General features: G+C 40.1%; 1 protein-coding gene across 14 annotated transcripts in view; it reads left to right on the top strand.

Annotated features, from left to right (window-relative positions):
• Nucleotides 1-20578, top strand: part of ZMIZ1 (zinc finger MIZ-type containing 1) — a 368324-nt gene that overhangs the window by 189567 nt on the left and 158179 nt on the right. For 3 of the 14 annotated variants that reach the window (XM_083440351.1, XM_083440344.1, XM_083440357.1), the window contains exon 5: nucleotides 15857-15951. The exons of the other annotated variants lie outside the window; for them this stretch is intronic. The gene's annotated coding sequence lies outside the window, so the exon portion shown is untranslated. The remainder of the gene's footprint in view (nucleotides 1-15856; nucleotides 15952-20578) is intronic. 14 annotated transcript variants of the gene reach the window in all.

The raw sequence follows: 20578 nt of genomic DNA, 5'->3' as shown, positions 1-20578 counted from the left end.
TCTGATATTGTGAACTTTGTCCCTTTCTCAGTGTATAAACAGGCTTCATGAAAAAAATTAAGATTCCAAGCCCAAGAAATCCAAATTGTGCACCAAGAAAGCTTGAATCAGTTGACTTGTTGGAATTATGCAAATTTCACAAATGGCATAATTTATTTTCTGCATATTTTAATCTGCATAATTTATTTTGTGTAATTCTGCTTTTTGGCAGTTAGGAGGAGGGGAAGGCACTTTGCAGGGCATTGAAGCCTTTTTTTCCAACCACTGGAAATTTTATTAAGCCCCCCCCCCTTGTTTCTGAAATTTCAGCAAGCCTTGCCCATGTATTTTAAAGCTTATATTCACAGCCATAAAGGTTAGGAATTTGTTTCCCTTCCCTTTTAAAGTGATATTAGCTGGGAGTGCCTGGCACTGCATGGGAATTTGGAGAAACCCACAAATATTGGGATTGTAAAATGAACAGTACAATTTGTGAGTTTGGACCCATCATACCCAAAATCAGATGAGGTCACACTAAAGCCACATTTGGGTCTGCCTTCTTGATTCAAAATGGAGCCTGGCATCTAAACATCAGTGAAGATGGCAGCCCCACCACAAGAACCCTTGAGCCCAGTTTCACTTGCAAACCTATGCCAAAAAAATGGTAAAGTCATGCCAAAGTCATGTTTTGGTCTGCCATATTGAATCAAAATGGCACCCAGCATCCAAAAGTCAGTGAAACCTGTTGTCCCCACCTTGGGAACCCTAATGCTGATTTTGGTGGTGATATCTCAAGAGGTGGCCAAACTTGTGCCAGAAAATGCGCACTAAAGTTGTGTTTTCATCCATCATCTTCATTCAAAATGGTGCCTGGTATCCACATGGTGATGAAGTCCGCTGCCTCCACCTTAGGAACTGTTGTGTTGTGTTTTGTGATCATATCTCAAGAGGTGGCTGGACTTTGCCAAAAAAGGGGGCAAAGTCATGCCAAAATCATGTTGTGTCCGCCATATTGATTCAAAATAGTGGCTGAGTCTAAATGTTGACAGTGATTGGGAACCCTGGGATTGGGAACCCTAACGGCAAATTTATCACTGATCACTTGAGAGGTGGTTGAACCTATGGTGAACAGATGGATGATCAGATCACTTTCCAAAATAAGTAGTAGAAGATAAAAGATTCCCAAAAGATTCTGATTTCCCTCAGAATCTGTGTGCTTACATATACAGCTTCGACAGTAAGTACTTCAGCAATGGTCCATTCTAGCCCAATAAAGTCTGTAATTTTCCTATCATCTTGAATTCAGCTCTCCAAAGTCTTTGTTAAATATCAAACCTGAGGTGTTTTGTGCTTATGAAGTATTATATTATGTACCAGCTGGCCTGTGTCCTCTTCAAAGGTGATTGTGTAATCACACACTTCAAGTTTGTTAAGGACCAAGTCCTCCTGCCAAACTGTATGAAATGATGCAGGACCGAACTATGTATGATGGGGCAGGGTATGTTAGCGATGCCTTTAGAAACCAAGTTAAAAGCCATTTTATGTCACATATCTTAGCTACGTTGGAACTTCAGCTTAGCATGAGATGACATGATTGTCTGTTTTATGGTGTCATGATTGAAGATGTGTGTGATTCTCAGGAGTCTCTGTAGATGTGAGAATACTCAACTCGGATGTGACCTCCTCCTTTGTGAGCCTTAACTGGCTTCTGGTAAGCTCATTTACTTTACCAGGCCTTAGCAATCAGAATTAATTTTCTCAAGTCTTGTGAATAATTTCATCTCTGAAATCCAAATTTAAATCACATTTCTTTCTTTTCCGAAGCATTTAAGCTAGTGAGTTGCAATATAAAAGAGTGGGGAGAGAATGTCTATTTAAATCTCTGCCCTTTTTTGCATATCACAAGCCAGCAAGTATCCAGGATCTTGGAGTGGAGATTGTGGCTACTTTGTTTCTCCACCGGTTCTGCTACTATGCTGCACTGTGTTAAACCACGTTTTTACTTGGCATGTCTTCTAAACCTGGGCACATGGTTTAGCTGTCCTGGACAAACCTTTGAGGTCCCTTCCAACTCTATTATTCTAGAATATTATTTTGGAGCTCTGGTTTAACAGAATACACATTTTCCATGGAAGTGTGTGGGGTGGTTAAAATGCCTTTTGTTGCAATACCTTACTCATTTAACAAACTGAGAACAATCCCTAGCTTGGGGTGTTGTGTGAATCTTAGCTGTCAATGAGAGAGGGAGTAAGAGTGAGAAAAAATGTACCCCAAATCGGAGATCTAATCCATATCAACATTAATTCTTTTCTCCATTTAATTTCCTGTATAGATTCAGCGGGATTCCATTGAAACAACCCAGTTATGTAGGGCTGTGTTTACAATGCATTTTACCACCAGTCCTCCCTCCCATCCTTTCTAGATACTGTAATGTATTTATGTGCAGCAATGTGCCACGGTAGCATGCAAATGCACCTCAAGATACAGTCATTTATAGGGCCTGATGGAAAACAAGGTGACAGCAGCAGATCCGACTGGATTTCATTGCTTGGAATTTGACTCTGGTTTTACTTCCAGTAGGCTTTTCAGTGTGTATATGTGTTTCCTTAACCCCATGGTGCTAGAAAAAATAATTAGAAGTGATGTCGGGAAAAGCAATAATAAAGGAAGCCTTTCTCAAATTCAGTTTTGTCAGTTAATAGCGAGTGTCGGGAACAATACAGCAGATGATTAAACGGGCTCATTCTGGTCTGAGGATATAATCAAAGGGGCTTTTGGATATCAACACCAGCATTACGGCTAAGGGAGAATAGTAGTGTTCTTCTGGATAAAGGATGAGAAGGGGGCAATGCCGGCCAAGTGATCTGCAAGTATTTGCATTCCCTGCTGGTGGTTCTTAAACTGTGGTCTGGGGACCTCCAGTGGACCTCAGTGCATATTCAAATGGTTCCTGAGACCATAATAAAGGAGAATACTGAATAGAATTTTTTTGATTGCTTCATCAGCTCTAATAATCTTAAGTTATTTACAGAAGATCAGCATGAAAGAGAAAAGTCCTTGCAATTACATGTAATGCTGGAGATAAAGGAGACAGACAGGGCTGTCCTTCAAGAAAGCTGGGTATCTTACTGATAAGCACCATAAATGTCTTAATGGCACGGAGCAGGAGCCAACACAGCGATACTTTTCCTTTTCTTTCATGTTGGTTCTTCTATGCTTTTGGTTGCTGCATAGTAGAGTAGCATTGTGGAGAGAGAAATCCTTCTTTGTGACTTTGTCAAGTCCCCATCATCATATTGTGTTTCGTCTGAACATTTTGGTGAATATTTCAGAGGAACAGCAAATTATTTAAATTGTGTTGAAGTAGCAGCGGATCTTTTTAGAAGGGGGGAGCAACATTCATGAATTTATTTGCCAGCTTGTCTTCAAGGCATTCTTTAGCTCTCTTGTTTTAGAAAGTCTGCATTTCCTCTTTGAAAGAAAGTATAACTCTAATTAACATATTTCCTCACCCTTCGAACACTATTGGCAAATTGAGACTCGTGCTGGATGACCCATAAGGTGAATGATGAAATGTAGCATGAATGTTTTCTTCCTCATATTGAAATTTGAAATTTCCTCAACACTAGAAGCTATCCTCTTGCTCCTGGTTTGTGCTTAATGAAAAACCTCCCCCCCCCCCGTTCTTTCTTTTTTGCACTGTATAGAATTTTAAACAAGCCTGGCAAATAAATACTGTAGAGAAGCATAAGCCTCTATCCTTGTAGAAACTCTCTCAAATAGTTACATTAGAACCTGACCCTCTGTTTGGTGGAGGCCCTAGCCTAGAGCGTACTGATTAATCCAGCCCTCGTTGTGACCCGTTCTGAACATGACACAAGGCAACCTAGAAATGTAGCTTCTTCGGTATTTAACTTGAAAAACGTTGAAAGTGTCTCTTGATACTGAAGTGAAAATAATGCATTATATGTGGAGATCACAGAAGCAACACTTCATTACGATTCCCATCAGCAGAAAAATATTCTATCAAGGCAAAGATATTTACATTTATAATACACTAGGGATACAAGTATCTGTGTTCTCCTTCAAAGAGGGGAGGGAAATACCGTGTCATTCTTAATTAAGGCTTATAATGGACCTAAATCTTAATGAGGGGTTTTTTGTTTTTTTTTGTATGTGCGCATTAACTCACAATATTGCTAACGTGTGTGGTTAATTTATATGCAGCCATCAACAATAATTCTGGCAGAAACTGGATGCAAAATGCTCTTTAGCAGATGCCGCACCCTCCAAATTTTCCTCTTCCCAATGAGTCCTTGTCTAGAAGATAAACAGAAGAGAGGTCTATCAGCAGCTGTTAGTCATGATAGCTAAATGGAACTGTATGCATTGCTAGAGGTAATAGTCTCCTGAGTGCTAGATGCTGGAGGCAACTAACCTGGGAAGACTCCTTGCCTTCTTTGTGGGCTTAATGGAGGTATTGCACTGGCCACTTTTGTAAAGGGAATGATCTGATCTGTCAAGGCTCTTCTAATGTTCTTAAGTCTATTCATGCCTATTCATCAGTTTATCTCATCATTCATCTTGCAGCTAAACTTGTAGATAGCCTTTCTTGCAAAGTATTGGTTAAGGTAAAGGTACCCCTGCCTGTACGGGCCAGTCTTGACAGACTCTAGGGTTGTGCGCCCATCTCACTCAAGAGGCCGGGGGCCAGCGCTGTCCGGAGACACTTCCGGGTCACGTGGCCAGTGTGACAAAGCTGCATCTGGCGAGCCAGCACACCACACGGAAACGCCGTTTACCTTCCCGCTAGTAAGTGGTCCCTATTTATCTACTTGCACCCGGGGGTGCTTTTGAACTGCTAGGTTGGCAGGCACTGGGACCGAGCAACGGGAGCGCACCCCGCCACGGGGATTCGAACCGCCGACCTTTCAATCGGCAAGGCGTAGGCGCTGAGGCTTTTACCCACAGTGCCAATTGCATAGTAACTTCTTTGGCTCACCAATTGAGGAATATTTTAATTTTTTTCCACGTGTTTCACCAGAAAAAAACACCCCCCACTAAAACCCAAATCTTATTTGTTTAGTATATATGCCACTCTTCCCCATACGTAGAGTTCTCAAGCAGTTCCAACAATGACCAAACCCAGACCAACTTTGCTTCAGCCAAGTCAGCTACATCCTTAACTTCACAAAAAGGAACAATAAATAAATGTGGTGAAACTTTTTAAAAGGTTTTTAAATAATAACAAAACCCATTGTATAGTAATCAATTGTGTGTTTCTCATTGGAACTCAGTTTTTTATACTATTGATAACATTCACTGGAATCAAAATTTTGTTAGCCTTGAAGGATATATATATATATATATTCCTTATGTTTATATGTTCGGCATTATTTTTATTCATTGAAACCTACTTTATAAAAACCACACCATGTATCTTCCAGTATAACTTTTTATGTTGTTCTTAGTGGTAAATTTCAGGTTATACTGGGAGACTGAAATTGTGCAACAGTTAGAGAAATAACACATCCTTTCATTGAATTAGTCTTTTGTAATGTAAGTAAATTATCCAGAAACCATTCATGCACATTATTCTGATAATACAGGTGTTTAAATGGTAATAGCAGCTGAAATCACAATGTGAGTTGAAACAATAAAGTCATTAGGGTGTTGCAATATGAAATTAAACCATCTCTATTGCTGTGCACTACTATAAACATTGTACCCCACCTGCACACACATTGCACAAATGAAAGCAATGTCACACCCTTTTAACAAGAGTTTACATTAGGGATTTAGACTGGGTTGGGTGTTTAGCGGTCGTAAGGGTGGCACAAGTAGAATAGTGTGCGAAATATGGAAGGTTTTGTTGAAAAATGTTGTGGTTCAGAAAATCTCAGGTTCTGGGCATATAACCAAGGTTACTGTGATTAATGCCTTTAACTTTTAGTATTCTCTCGGATAAACTTGGAGTTTTGTTTGTTTGTTTGTTTGAAATACAATACAAAAATAAGAAATCCTATCAAATAACAGCATCTTAATACTCCTGTCCATACACAATATTACAAAAAACACATTTTGTTAGAGAAAAAAATGTGAATAAGGAGATATATATTGCTCCAAAATAAAATAAGTATTGACCAACTGGAAATATATTTGGTTCCACAAAGGAGAACTGAGTTTGTATACAATGTGTCGATTTTGTCATTGTAGTGATGTCCCAGATTCTTTAAAAAAAATGATGAGTGAAACAATCTTCTCTCCCCACAGTATGATATAGACTTCCTTGCTGCATTTACCAGGCTAGTTACAATTTCAACATCATCTTTCTCCATTCAGTTTATCAGTATAACAATGGGTCCTCCAGTAAATTATATCCTGTAATTTGATCAATATACCTCAATATTGCTTCCCACAACTTCTAACTGAATCTAATTTTCAAAATAATAAATTGACACCAAATTCACCACACCTCCAACAGATGTAAGTCTCTAAATTTCAACTTACGTTTGCTCAAGTAACATTAGTAATGTATTTATATACATAACTAAGGATATATATAGTTCGTATATTCTCTTAAGGTAAAGTTAAGGGAATATAAGATACAGACACTGCTTTCTCTTCCTCTGCCGTTCTCTTAAGAACTTTTCTGTTCTTGTTCCTATTTTGTGTTATGGCATTCAGAGGAGACAGTATATACTTAAGTCAGGCATGGCCAAAACAGCCTCCAGCTGTTTTGGGACTACAATTCCCATCATCCCTGACCACTGGTCCTGTTAACTAGGGATGATGGGAGTTGTAGTCCCAAAACAGCTGGAGGGCCAAGTTTGGCCATACCTGACTTAACTTGACTAGTAACCATTTAGTTTCCTTATTCCCAATGAATGGGTCTAAACCCCCTTTAAAGCCATCTAAGTTGGTGGCTCTCATCACGGTTTGTGTCAACAACATCCATAGTTGGTTGTGTGAAGAAATACCTCCTTTTGTCTGTCCTGTATCCTCTTCCCTTGACTTTCCTTGAATGACCCTGGGATCTAATATTGTGCATGGGATGTGGATAGGACTCTTTCCACCATTTCCACACCACAGGAGTAGCCTTGTTCTATTCTATCACCCCTTTCTTGATTCCCCCCTCCAAAATAAACCCCTGCCCCTCCAAAAAAAAAAAGAAACATTTCTCATAAGTGAGTTCCTGCAGTCTCCTCATCATTTCAATCGACTCCTTCTGCACCTTTTCCCCAAAAGCAACTGTCATTTTTGAGATGTGGCAACAAGCACTGTATACAGTATTCCAGATGTTGCTGCATCAGATATTGCAGATATGAATTTCATTCTTGATCCCATCCCTAATGATCCCTAACATGGAATTTTCCCTTTTCACTGCTGCTGCACGCTGGATCGACATTTTAAAATTATTATTTATTCTTATTATTTATTAAATTTGTATACCATCCTCAGGGTGTTTCGCAACTTAAAATTACAACATAAAAACTACAGGATAATAATAAAAATAAGAACACCAACAAACCAATAATATCGCTCCCATAACTCCATTACTGATTTCAGGCACCAGAATTTCCATGAATTCCTTAGAATGAGATGAAAAAGCAAGCATATGGATGGCAATGAATACCAAATCTCTCATGGTGTGTCAAACCTGACTTGCATAATATCAAGTTTTGCAAGCATTTTGTTGTGAAGAAGCCTTTTGGTGATCACAGTGAGATGCACAAGTTTTATGCTTGAGTAGTAAGTCTTATGGGATCCCCAGCCATTTACATATATTCAGAGTCAAACTATGCTGCAGAAAATGTGTCAGCTTTCAAATTTGCTGTAATTTTTGGCTCTACTACAATCCTATAACGTGAGTCAGTGTTAAAATTGCTGAAATTTTAGTGTGGGGACAATTCTCCACATGTGTTCCAAGGTAAAGAAACGATTTGTGGTGTTCTGCTGTTTCTAGCAAACGTACTCTAAGGTAACAGTCAGATATAGTGAAGTTAAGGGCCTCCTCACACAGTATGTCATGTAAGATTTCACAAGTGTACGCCTAAAAAAATGTGAAAGGTGAAGGTGGAAATAAGGTAATTGAAATCATACAGGTATTCTCATTAGAGAGCCAGGATTGGCTGTGGCTTCCTATTGAGTTTGGTGGCAAACCTAGGATTGCTGCTGTGTTACATGCCTTACAAATTCACTCCAAACAGATTTTTGTGATCCCTTCCCCAACTGTTTGCAATAATATTCCATATTGGAAAATGGTGGCCATATGAAAAACTTCTTAGCTTCTGTACCATCAACAAAACACTGCCTACTTCTGCAGTTGTCCTCTGGCTTAAAAAGGTTGGTAACCTGAAGCTGATCATTTGTACAAAAAATATGGCTTGATTGCTCTTTGAATGGGAGAAATTGTGCTTTACACATTTTTTTCTGTTCAGTACCCATTTTATTTGGAACACTAAATGGCCTGAATACATTTTCCAAGGGAAATAAAAATCAGCCCTTCTTACATTAATGAGTGTGTCTATGAAATGTAATAACTGTAGCTGCACTTAATTGAATATGTGAACTATAAAGAGAAAGCATGATTGTTCCTTTTTTCTAAAAACTGTATATCAATGGCAACTGAATGTGTGAACTTGACTGCGCTAGAAAATATTGTGTGGGAAGGAAGGCGACAGATGTCTTATTCAAACGTGTGTCACCATTGGAAGTTGTGTTCATCATAAGAATGTAACAGGAGCCCTCTCCTCATAGGGGAATTGTTCTAGCACCAACAATTCCAGTATCAGAGGGCAGTATGCCTCTGAATACCAGTTGCAGGGAGCATAAGCTGTTATGCTTATGTGCTGCTTGTGAGCTTCCCATAGGGATCTGGTTGGCTGCTTTGAGAGCAGGATGCTGGACTAAATGGACCTCTTGTGCAAACATGCCACATATGAACCAGCCCCTACTTTCAGCAGATAACAGTTGGCTGCCTCTTGTTTTGCAAAAACAACGCAAAAAAAAGATACCTCTTTCAAGTTGTTCTTTCCCAATGCTCCTATATTCAGTACTGTCACTTGAGATGATCATCCAAATGTCATAGACCAAATGGAGCAAACAGCAAGCAGACCTAGTGGTGGGAGGAAAAAATCCTTAAATAAGAGACACGGGGGAATGACTAATGGACTTCAATGTCTGTACACTAATGCACAAAGCATGGGAAATAAACAAGATGAGCTTGAGCTCTTGGTACAGCAAACTAAATATGACATAGTAGGCATCACTGAAACCTGGTGGGATAAGTCCCATGATTGGAATGTAAAAATGGAGGGATACAATCTATTTCAGAGAAACAGACCAGACAAGAAAGGAGGAGGAGTGGCGTTATATGTCAGGGATGTGTATACCTGTGAAGAGATCCAAGATTTAGAACCTCAAAGCCAAAGTGAGAGCATTTGGGTCAAAATTAAGGGAGAGAAGAATAACAGTGACCTCATTGTGGGAGTTTACTATAGATCCCCAAGCCAAACGGAGGACATAGATGATGCCTTCCTGGAACAGATGGCCAAGCATGCAAAAGGAAGGGAGATAGTAGTAATGGGGGACTTCAATTACCCAGATATTTGTTGGATGTCAAACTCAGCCAAGAGCATAAGGTCAAACAGATTCCTCACTGGCCTTGCAGACAACTTCATTGTCCAGAAAGTGGGAGAAGCAACAAGAGGAACAGCCATTTTAGATCTGGTCCTAACCAATGTCGATGACCTGGTTAATGGGGTAGAAGTGGAAGGATCATTAGGCGCAAGTGATCATGCTCTTCTGAAGTTTACTATACAACGGAAAGGAGCAGCCAAGCATACTAGGACTCAATTTCTTGACTTTAAGAAAGCCGACTTCATAAAACTTAGGGAAGTGCTGGGTGAGATCCCATGGACAGTAATACTAAAAGGAAAGGGAGTTCATGATGGCTGGGAGTTTGTTAAGAGGGAGATAGTAAAAGCACAACTTCAGGCAATACCAATGAGACGGAAACATGGAAGGTGCCTAAAGAAGCCAGGGTGGCTATCTAAAGAACTTTTAACTGAGTTAAGATTAAAAAAGGATGTGTACAAAAAATGGAAAAGGGGGGAAACCACCAAAGAGGAATTCAAACAAATAGCCAGCACGTGTAGACACAAAGTCAGAAAAGCTAAAGCACAGAATGAACTCAGGCTTGCTAGAGAGGTTAAAAGCAACAGAAAAGGCTTTTATGGGTATGTTCGTAGCAAAAGGAAGAACAAAGAAACAGTGGGGTCACTCAGAGGAGAAGATGGTGAAATGCAAACAGGGGACACAGAAAGGGCTGAACTCCTCAATGCCTTCTTTGCCTCAGTCTTCTCCGATAAAGAAAACAATGCCCGACCTGAAGAATTTGGAGGAAATGATTCAGTAGAGAAAACACAGCCCAGAATAACTAAGGAGATAGTACAAGAATACTTGGCTAGTTTAGATGTATTCAAGTCTCCAGGGCCAGATGAACTGCATCCAAGAGTATTAAAAGAACTGGCAGATGTGATCTCAGAACCACTGGCAATCATCTTTGAGAATTCCTGGAGAACAGGCGAAGTCCCAGCAGACTGGAGGAGGGCAAATGTTGTCCCTATTTTCAAAAAGGGGAAAAGAGAGGACCCAAATAATTACCGCCCAGTCAGTCTGACATCAATACCAGGGAAGATTCTGGAGCAGATCATCAAGCAAACAATCTGTGAGCACCTAGAAAGGAATGCTGTGATCACCAATAGTCAGCATGGATTTCTGAAAAATAAGTCATGTCAGACGAACCTGATCTCGTTTTTTGACAGAATTACAACCCTGGTAGATGAAGGGAACGCAGTGGATGTAGCCTACCTTGATTTCAGCAAGGCATTTGACAAGGTGCCCCATGATATTCTTGTAAAGAAGCTGGTAAAATGCGGTCTTGACTATGCTACCACTCAGTGGATTTGTAACTGGCTGACTGACCGGACCCAAAGGGTGCTCATCAATGGTTCCTCTTCATCCTGGAGAAGAGTGACTAGTGGGGTGCCACAGGGTTCTGTCTTGGGCCCGGTCTTATTCAACATCTTTATCAACGACTTGGATGATGGACTCAAGGGCATCCTGATCAAATTTGCAGATGACACCAAACTGGGAGGGGTGGCTAACACCCCAGAGGACAGGATCACACTTCAAAACGACAGATTAGAGAACTGGGCCAAAACAAACAAGATGAATTTTAACAGGGAGAAATGTAAAGTATTGCACTTGGGCAAAAAAAATGAGAGGCACAAATACAAGATGGGTGACACCTGGCTTGAGAGCAGTACATGTGAAAAGGATCTAGGAGTCTTGGTTGACCACAAACTTGACATGAGCCAACAGTGTGACGCGGCAGCTAAAAAAGCCAATGCAATGCTGGGCTGCATCAATAGGAGTATAGCATCTAGATCAAGGGAAGTTATAGTGCCACTGTATTCTGCTCTGGTCAGACCTCACCTGGAGTACTGTGTCCAGTTCTGGGCACCACAGTTCAAGAAGGACACTGACAAACTGGAACGTGTCCAGAGGAGGGCAACCAAAATGGTCAAAGGCCTGGAAACGATGCCTTATGAGGAACGGCTAAGGGAGCTGGGCATGTTTAGCCTGGAGAAGAGGAGGTTAAGGGGGGATATGATAGCCATGTTCAAATATATAAAAGGATGTCACCTAGAGGAGGGAGAAAGGTTGTTTTCTGCTGCTCCAGAGAAGCGGACACGGAGCAATGGATGCAAACTACAAGAAAGAAGATTCCACCTAAACATTAGGAAGAACTTCCTGACAGTAAGAGCTGTTCGACAGTGGAATTTGCTGCCAGGGAGTGTGGTGGAGTCTCCTTCTTTGGAGGTCTTTAAGCAGAGGCTTGACAACCATATGTCAGGAGTGCTCTGATGGTGTTTCCTGCTTGGCAGGGGGTTGGACTCGATGGCCCTTGTGGTCTCTTCCAACTCTATGATTCTATGATTCTATGATTCTATGAGGCTCAGGCGGCCACTGTGGCTAGGAGTGCCCCTTTTCAGTTACAGTTGGTTCACTGTCTATAGCCTTTTTGGGCAGCGATAACGTGGCCACTGTATCCCATGCTTTGGTAGCCTCTAGATTGAATTATTGCATTATGCTGTACATGGGGCTGCTCTTGAAGATGTCTTGGAAACCACAATTGATCCAAAATGCAGCGGCAAGATCACTGGCTAGTGTTCCATTTAGTTCACAAACAGCCCCTGTTTTGAAACAGCTTCATGGGCTGACAGTTTGTTTCTGGGCCCAATTCAAGTGTTTAAAGCCCTCAGCCATTCAGGGCCCAAATATCTGAAAGACTGCATCCCTCCCTAGAGACCCTCTCAAGTGTTAATATCAGCTGAAGTGGCTCTTCTTGATAGTTCCAGCACCCTCAGAAGCTCAGGGATGGTGTTGGCCCAGGAATCATAAAATCATAGAGAGGACATTCTTTGTGGCAGCCCCTAAATTGTGGAACTCTCTTCCCACAGAGGTGTATGAGGCAACTTTATTATGCATCTCTACCCTGGCCTTTAACACCTGAGATGTATATGTTCAGGACCCAGTTTATTTTTTGTAATTTGTCTTTGGATTAGGGTGAAGTGCAGATAAATAGTAGTAGTAATTAATAATAATATGTTTTCAAGAGTGGACTGGAGGACATTTGGTTAACTTGATGACTCGTCCCACTGAAGGGTATAGGCAGGGCCCTCTGAAGAATATCTAGTCCTAGCCTCTGACCATTTCCTTCAGATGCTAGATATCATCAAAACTAAATCAAATCAATAAATCCTATGTGATGCTGACTTTGAGCCAGTTAACATGTTATGTGCTGGTTGCATTTCTTCTGTGGCCAGCATTTTGGGGATAGGATGTGGCATATGACACTATCATCTCCATCTGAGCTACTAACTCTGCTGTAGGTAGTACCTTATGTTTCGTTGTGAGGTTCTACCTTTCAAACATTACTAGACCAATGTAGAATCAAGCCATAGGGAAGGCGCAACCTAACCACTATGGTAATGTATGAAAGGAAACTTTGAGAACTGTTAACTGCAGGTGATACTCACTTGCATCCAGATATGGACACCTTCTTGGAACTTTTGTATGTGCACAGGTATCCTCGAGATGTCTAGATTTGGGTTTTTATTGTTACATTAATTAAAGACTTGGTCCAGCTGTTCTAATAGTTTAATGAAGTTTCTATCTCAAGCATGATTTGCATCTGTATGAAATTCAGATCTGTGTGTCAACAAAGGCATGTATAGAAAGACTGTCAATGAATGCTCCATTGGTTTTTATAAAGATTTATTTTAATCACATGGTGTTGGCTATCCAAAGTCCTTGGGATGGTATTGTGAAAGAAATGTAAATAGATAAATAGAAGAAGTTCCTAAAAGTTGGAGATAAAACTGAACTATTTATGTAATTTATATTTCGTGCCACCTGAAAGGCTCTGAGTAGCTATAAAATGTTAGGAAACTAGACAAGAGTGACCTTAAAGTGGAAGTGACAGGAGTGAACCCACTTCTGAAGCTCTTTAGGAAACAATTTTTGTAAATGATTTTACACAAATTTCAGTGATGCAGAATTGTTTTTGGGTTTCTTGGTATTTTCTGCCATCACATATTATTCTGCTTAGCAACTATATGGATTTAACTAGTTCAAAGAAAAACAAATGAATGCTAGAATGAGGGGAAAGTGTTTCCTGCCCATTTAAAATCAATAATTATTCACATACATTTGTTCTGAACCACTCTCATTTATTTTTGTTTAAATGCCACTCCTGCTTAAGAATTGAGAAAAGAGGCACATTAAAAGGAATATCTGAAGTGTCTGTTATCAAGTCCACAAAGGCAAAAAAGTATCAACAGCAGAAAAAGTATTAACGGGCTATTTGCCGTTTTTACATACAATGCGGTGTGAATATATTTCCCTGCTGTTTTCTTTGGCAAAGTCTTTAAAACATAGGAAATACAATCTCACATTTGATTAATCTGACCACTACCATAATTATGGTTAAATGTGGGTGTAACATTCTCTCTCTTAGGAGCACACCATGATGTAACTGGTACTACAGAAAACCTGATTATATTACCCTGCATTCTGTGGAGCTGTTAAGCAGAAGTCTTCTCCCTTTTTTTGCTCCAAAACTCATCTAAATGGAAAACACATTGTCTTCATTATACTCCAGTGTTGAATGAACAGGGTTGCCATAGCAACAGCCATCTGAGGCCTTGCTGATTTCAGGCCAGTGAATGGGGTAGACAAACAAAAAAAAAAGTACCTTGAAAACCAAATGGGAACAATTGCTATTCATTCAAGCCAGGTTTAAGATCAGCAAATGTCTTTTAGCAAGAGAGAGGCAGATAAGGAGGTATCAGACATGACCGCGGAATAATAACAGAAAATTATCATAATCTCGAAAGTTTTCATCCTGGTTGTGTAGCATTAGGAATCCTTTTTTTTATAAGTGTAACATTTTTAAAGTGCTGAAATGGACAACAAGGTTTCGTCTACACAAGCTTGGAAAGCAGTTGTGAGGATGTGCAATTACATTGGGACTTCCTTCTAACCTCAGCAATCATGAAACATTGTGAACATTTTAAATTTAAGAAGGCATGATTACTAGCTGGCCTGGCGCTTATTAATGCCAACTGGAGAATCGTTCTGTAGTAGCACTTTCCCTTCCCTCCTCCCAAAAGAATGTGTTATGAAGGAAGAGGGGATAAGCCAGGGGCACTGAAGTGCCCTACTTTTCTAACTGTAGCTATTTTCTCCTCTGTTCCATTTGATTGTGATTAATTCTGGAGAATATTTCCTAATCCCCCCTCCCAAATTTGACTGGTAGAAATACCAGCTTTTTAGCTGTAGTAAACAGTATGTGGTAAAGTTTGGAAATCTGAAAATCCTAATAAATTAGCACTTCGATTTATATACTAGATTGTAGTGTATTTTTTTTTTTATGTACCCACTTTTTGTGATGCTAAGGACATATCAAATTAATTGTTTCCAGCAGTTGGAATTTTGGTGTAGTCTTTAAAATAATATTCTAGTCACCGGACCCATTTTTCCATCTGCCCCCCATGAAATATGGCAACCTGATTTTCAGCGACAAGCATGTCAGTTGCTGACGTCATTAGCCCAGTTCAGATACAATACTGTGAAATGGCACCAGGCTTTGCATTGTAAAGGAATGGAGGGAGGTGAGCTCTCCTCCCATACATCATGTAAATAAACTAATTCACACATATATCCAGTTAGTATACCAGCAATCATTTTCTGAGAAGAAGAATTGTGGAAGTCAAGGGCCTGCGCAGTTTGGTATTTGTGTGGTGTCCACATCATACTGATGTTATCTGGAGGGGTGTGGTACACCTGTTTCACTAACATGAGAAGAGTGTCCCCAACCGAGTTATGTTCTGAGCTAAGCCACTCTCTAGAATTAGTCTAGAGATAATTCTAGAATTAGTCATTCTGGCCCAGAATTAGTAACAAGGAGCATTTATCTAGCTTTATTAGTAACAAGGAGCATTTATCTAGCTTTATCTAGCTTCATCCCTGATAGATGGCCATCCAACCTCTGTTTAAAAACTTCCAACGGAGAAAAGTCCATCACTTTCTGAAGTAGTCCATTCCACTGTCAAGCAGCTCTTACTGTCAGAAAGTTCTTCCTAATGGTTGGTTGGAATCTCCTTTTTTTAAAAAAATTGGATCCATTGGTTTGGTTCCTACCCTCTGGAGCAGCAGAAAACGAGCTCGCTCCATCTTCCATATGACAGCCCTTCAGATACTTGAATATGGCTATCATATCGCCTTTCAATCTTCTCTTCTCCAGGTGAAACATACCCAAGTCCCCCAACCATTTATGTACAAGAGCTAATTAACAGACTATACTTTGGCCACAAGTCCTAGGACCAGCTGTTGGAGTTGGTAAGTGATGTGCTCTGGTAAGAAAGAACCACTGTCTGTGTACAAATTAACTGGGCACACAGTAGACCCCACAGACACCTTTTTACCAGTTCATTTGCTGTAGTCACAGCACATCTGACATTTAGATTGCACAGAAAGTGGGGAAGGAATTAAAAGAAAATTATGAAATTGGACAAGTCTGTTTGGGATGACCCCCTCTCCTATATAGATACATATCTACCTATAATCTGTCAGAATTGCCCGATAACATAATTGTTAGCTGAATGCATAAAAACAGAATTTGGCAAGCTGTGTATATCTGTGGTAGAAAGCAGGAGGACTTCTTAGACTCATTTCCCATTGTTTGATTTAATGGCACAGGGGTGTATCTGTGGTCATACCCTTAAAGGACAAACCTGTGCAACTAGGTCAGAGAAGGATGGACATCAAGAGGTTGCAGAGCCTCTTGACCATTAAAACAGTTTCTTCACCCTCCTATGTACACATACTTCCATGATTTGGATACTACAAGTAGAATGCTTCTCAGGTTGTGAATCATGCTTTATGTAGTGATCAAAATGTAAATGCTTATTTTCTAGCGGAATTCAGTAATTGCTCCTTACTGTTGCATGTATGTACTAATAGTTCTAACTTGCCCAGCAATTGGTCAAAGAGATCCGGAGGGTTCAGAAGCAGGCCAGCATATCAGTCATTAGTAGCTGGAGAGAGACAGAGAGAAACATTATGCTTGAGGCCTGTGTCATCTCTTATCTAATGTGCCCGCTCTTGACAAGAGGTTATCTAGAGAACTAAACCAGACCCCTGCATCCCACTCTGGAACATATCTGAGCAATTCTTTTGACTTTAGGTAGTTATTGTTTTTTGTGGGGGTTTTTTTTAAAAAAGAGGGGATGGGGTGAGCGCAAGGCTCTCCACTTGGTACTGCCTAGCCTAGGTAAATCAGTCAGTGTGATAATATAAACCACTTACTGTGACAGTTGGGGAGTTGGAGACAAGGTGCCTTTGTGAGGAGATCAAGCTCCTCCATAATGATAGGCAAATTGTTATCTTGGGAGGCTTGTCTCAAAGATGGAATCTGTCAGGTTTTAATTAGTTTGCCTACCATATTTCATACAGATACAGCCTGCATGTATCTGAGAGCAAGTGGGTGTGGGGTGGGATAATAATTAGTGGACAGCCACCAGGTCCATTTTTGCTTTCTGGCATAAACAGCGATCTAATGTTTAACCACGTTCCAATTAATAGCAATATTGAGAGAAATGCTGCAGTCGTGGCTACAAAGACAAACTGGTGTAGACATACATCTCTTTAAGTAGAGAACCAAGTGAGTATATAGGATGTGATACTTCATTAGGAGCAAAAGTGAGGAGAAAAACACTCAGTTAGGGGGGCAGCTACATCACTTGATTCTTAGAATGTTTTTATATTCTTTAAAAGGGTAGTGTATTTTCTAGAGCATTTAGGCATGGATGTAGTAGAAGCTGAAAGAAAATGGGAGAGAGAAGGATGGCTGTCAATGTCCCTTAGAGGTTCTCAGGTTACAGGTATGGCAAAGACCTTTGTCTGTGAGATCTTGGAAAGCTGTTGCCAGTTAAAATAGGCATTACTGGGCTCTGTTGTCCCAATAGTCTGTCTCAGTAGAAGGCACCTTCCTATACTCACAACAGCATTATATATACACTATATCCTTATGACATTATGTATTATGCGTTTTTGTCAGAAAACTGTTCATTCAGGACCAAAAAGTCAGTTTTTCCCCATAGATGAGCACTGCTCACCATATTACACTTCAGAAAGAGGGAATTAACAAAATTTTAAAATGACTAATTCCCATTTTCATTCTCTGAACTGTGTGGTCTCTGCTGCCTCCATACTTTCCCATGCTAGTTGTGATCCATGTAAAGGCTTCTGGACACATCATTTTTCTAATAGCATACTTAATATATCACAAAAGTGATGCCCAGGCAATAACCTTCATCATTATTTTGGGGCAAGCCAGAGGCCTTTAAAGTTGCTGTTGAGGATGAGAAAATTCTAACCAAATTTGCTATCCATGTAGTTTTGATGTCTTTTTACTCTGCTTCACATAATGTTATGATCTAACAGTGGATGGGCCTACAACAATTTCCCTGTCATTTTTAATCCACAATGAGCTTTGAAATGTGGAAACTAAATGGGATATTAAAACCCGTTGTCTAAAAACAATTTCCCATTATATGCAGTGACCTGTCCTGACTTCCTTTATCGGCTCGCCCTCTTTCATCTAATAGGTGCATTAATCCATCTCCTTGCCTTGCAAAGACAGCATGATCAATGGCACATCACTGCATGTCAGCTGTACAACATGACAGTAGCCACAAATGTGTGAGGCTAGATGAAACCCCAGGGATTCTTATGGTCACAGCCCCTGCGGAAAGGTACTTTCAGAGCAAATTGCTTAATACCTATGTTAGAAGAGCTTTACCGGATCAGATCATGAGCCCATCTAGCTCAGTATCCTGTTTGTGGCAGTATCTAGCCAAATGTCTATGAAAAGGCCACGAGCAGAGCATGAAGGCCGCAGCCCTCATATCCTTATCACCTGCTATATTGTCTTTGAGCATAGAAATTCAGCTGTTAAAACTAGTAGATGTTTATAGAGTTGCCCCCCCCCATGAGTTTGCATAATCCCTTTAAAATACTGTCTGAAGTAGTGACCTTTTATATATAACCAGAATTAGAATAATAAAATTGTAGAATTCGAAAGGACCATGAGAGCCATCTAGTCCAACACCCTGCAATCCAGGAACCCTTTTTCCCAACATGGGGCTCCACCCTAGGACCCTGGGATTTAGAATCCCATGGTATATTTTATATAAATTTTATTTTTCAGTTTTTCAAAAATATGTTGACAAAAATACAATCCAATATTTTCCAACAAATATGTACATTTTGACATCCCCACTTATATTTTTAATTTGTAATACGGCATTTCCTTCAGTACTTCAATTACAAATTACTCCCTAGTTTTCCTTTAGCATTAATTTTAACTGTTTGGTTTAAGTTAATCCTGCTAATGAATTTATATGTGTACAATAACGTTTCAAATAATCCACAATTTTCCCCAAGTCTTTGATAAAGCCCCCCCCCCCTTTGGTTCCTTATTGCTCCCATAAATTTTGCTATTTCAACATAACCCATTAGTTTACGGTAGTCTGTCACTCCTCATTGGTTGGTACTGAGTCTTCTTTCCAAAGAATCCCATGCTCTACCAACGTAGCATTCTGATGACAGCACAGCACATCTAGCCTGAAACTTTCAAGTTTGTTAAAAACCAATATCTACAACTTGACCAGAAGATATGTAAAATTATGAAGTAACCTCTCTGTTTTATGAGAGCAGTGCTCATCATTGGATTCAAGAATCATTGGATGCATTTATGAAGACTACTTGGGGCTTTTTGATGCCTCAGTTGTCCTCGGATGCCCAGGGAGGTCAGGGGTTTATGTTTACCAACTTTAAGATCTTGCATTTCCACTTTAATAGTGATAGAACAGTAGTTTGAATTGTGTGGAGGTACCCTTTGCTAGATTTCCCTTATAAATATTTTGTGAGTGGGATTTTGTTCATGTTCATTGTTTGTGTTCTATTTGGGGCCAGGAAATAATCTTATCCCCAAAGCGAATTGGTGGTGATAATTGAGGGTAGAGGAGAGGGGTTTACCTACTTGTGCTGTCTGTGATGCTTAGTTTATAGTATACATTTGGTGGTAATGCCAATCCTGTACTGTACCATTTTAAGTGTTGCTTTGTTTCACATATCCCCCATGTAGTGGGGGAGGGACTTGGAAATGCTAGTTTTGTACATTTTAGAAATTGGCTTTGCTGAAATGTATGAACTGCCCCAGACCTGCCTTGCTTATGCAAGTCATTTCAAGCAGTTTGATGAAAACAAACAAACTTTCGGCAAAGCATCTGCTGTCTCTAGTTGTGATACAATGTGGCATGCCGGATTGCATAGCATGAATTGTAAGGTTGATTTTGGGTGGATAACCATGTCACTTTGGATGTGCTTTGGGTCTATGTGGCCTTTGTGCCATGTACAATTCTGTGATTCTGCGGAATGGCTGTTAGGAATCAACCTCTTGTGTTCAGTGAACTCTGCTAAGTTTGGTTAATGGTATTGCTTTTCTAGGGGGTGGATAATTAAGTAAAAGAAACAATGGCTTTGATTGCTCAGTGGTTAGTAATTAGCGCAAAGCTAACAGCCAATATATCTTGGGCTGCCTTGGTATGAATTGTAGGCTACTTAAGAGCAGCCGTCATACAAGGACAGCGTAAACATGGCAGCCAATAACCTGATGGTGAATTAAGAAGCACAAATGTTAGAATATTGAAGGTGAGGCAGGGTGGTGGCTTGTCTGTCCCTAGGAATTCATTGCATTGCTGCATTTCCCAAGCAAGCTGATAAGGAATATTTGTGTTAAAGATCTGCAGTTCTGTTTGTTGCTGATTTACAACATGGAAAGTAATCATTACTAATAGGAGAATGCTGTGGAAAGAGCAGAATGTATTAGGGGGTACGCCTTAATGGTATGGAGCTTTTCCTGATTATTTCCTAAGGAATTTTTTGTAACAGAAGGCTTGGG

The sequence above is a fragment of the Podarcis tiliguerta genome (assembly GCF_965153285.1).
Source record: "Podarcis tiliguerta genome assembly, chromosome: 5".
Classification (NCBI taxonomy): Eukaryota; Metazoa; Chordata; class Lepidosauria; order Squamata; family Lacertidae; genus Podarcis; species Podarcis tiliguerta.
Note: the sequence above shows the minus strand (reverse complement) of the source record. Positions and strands in the feature narration are given on the sequence as shown.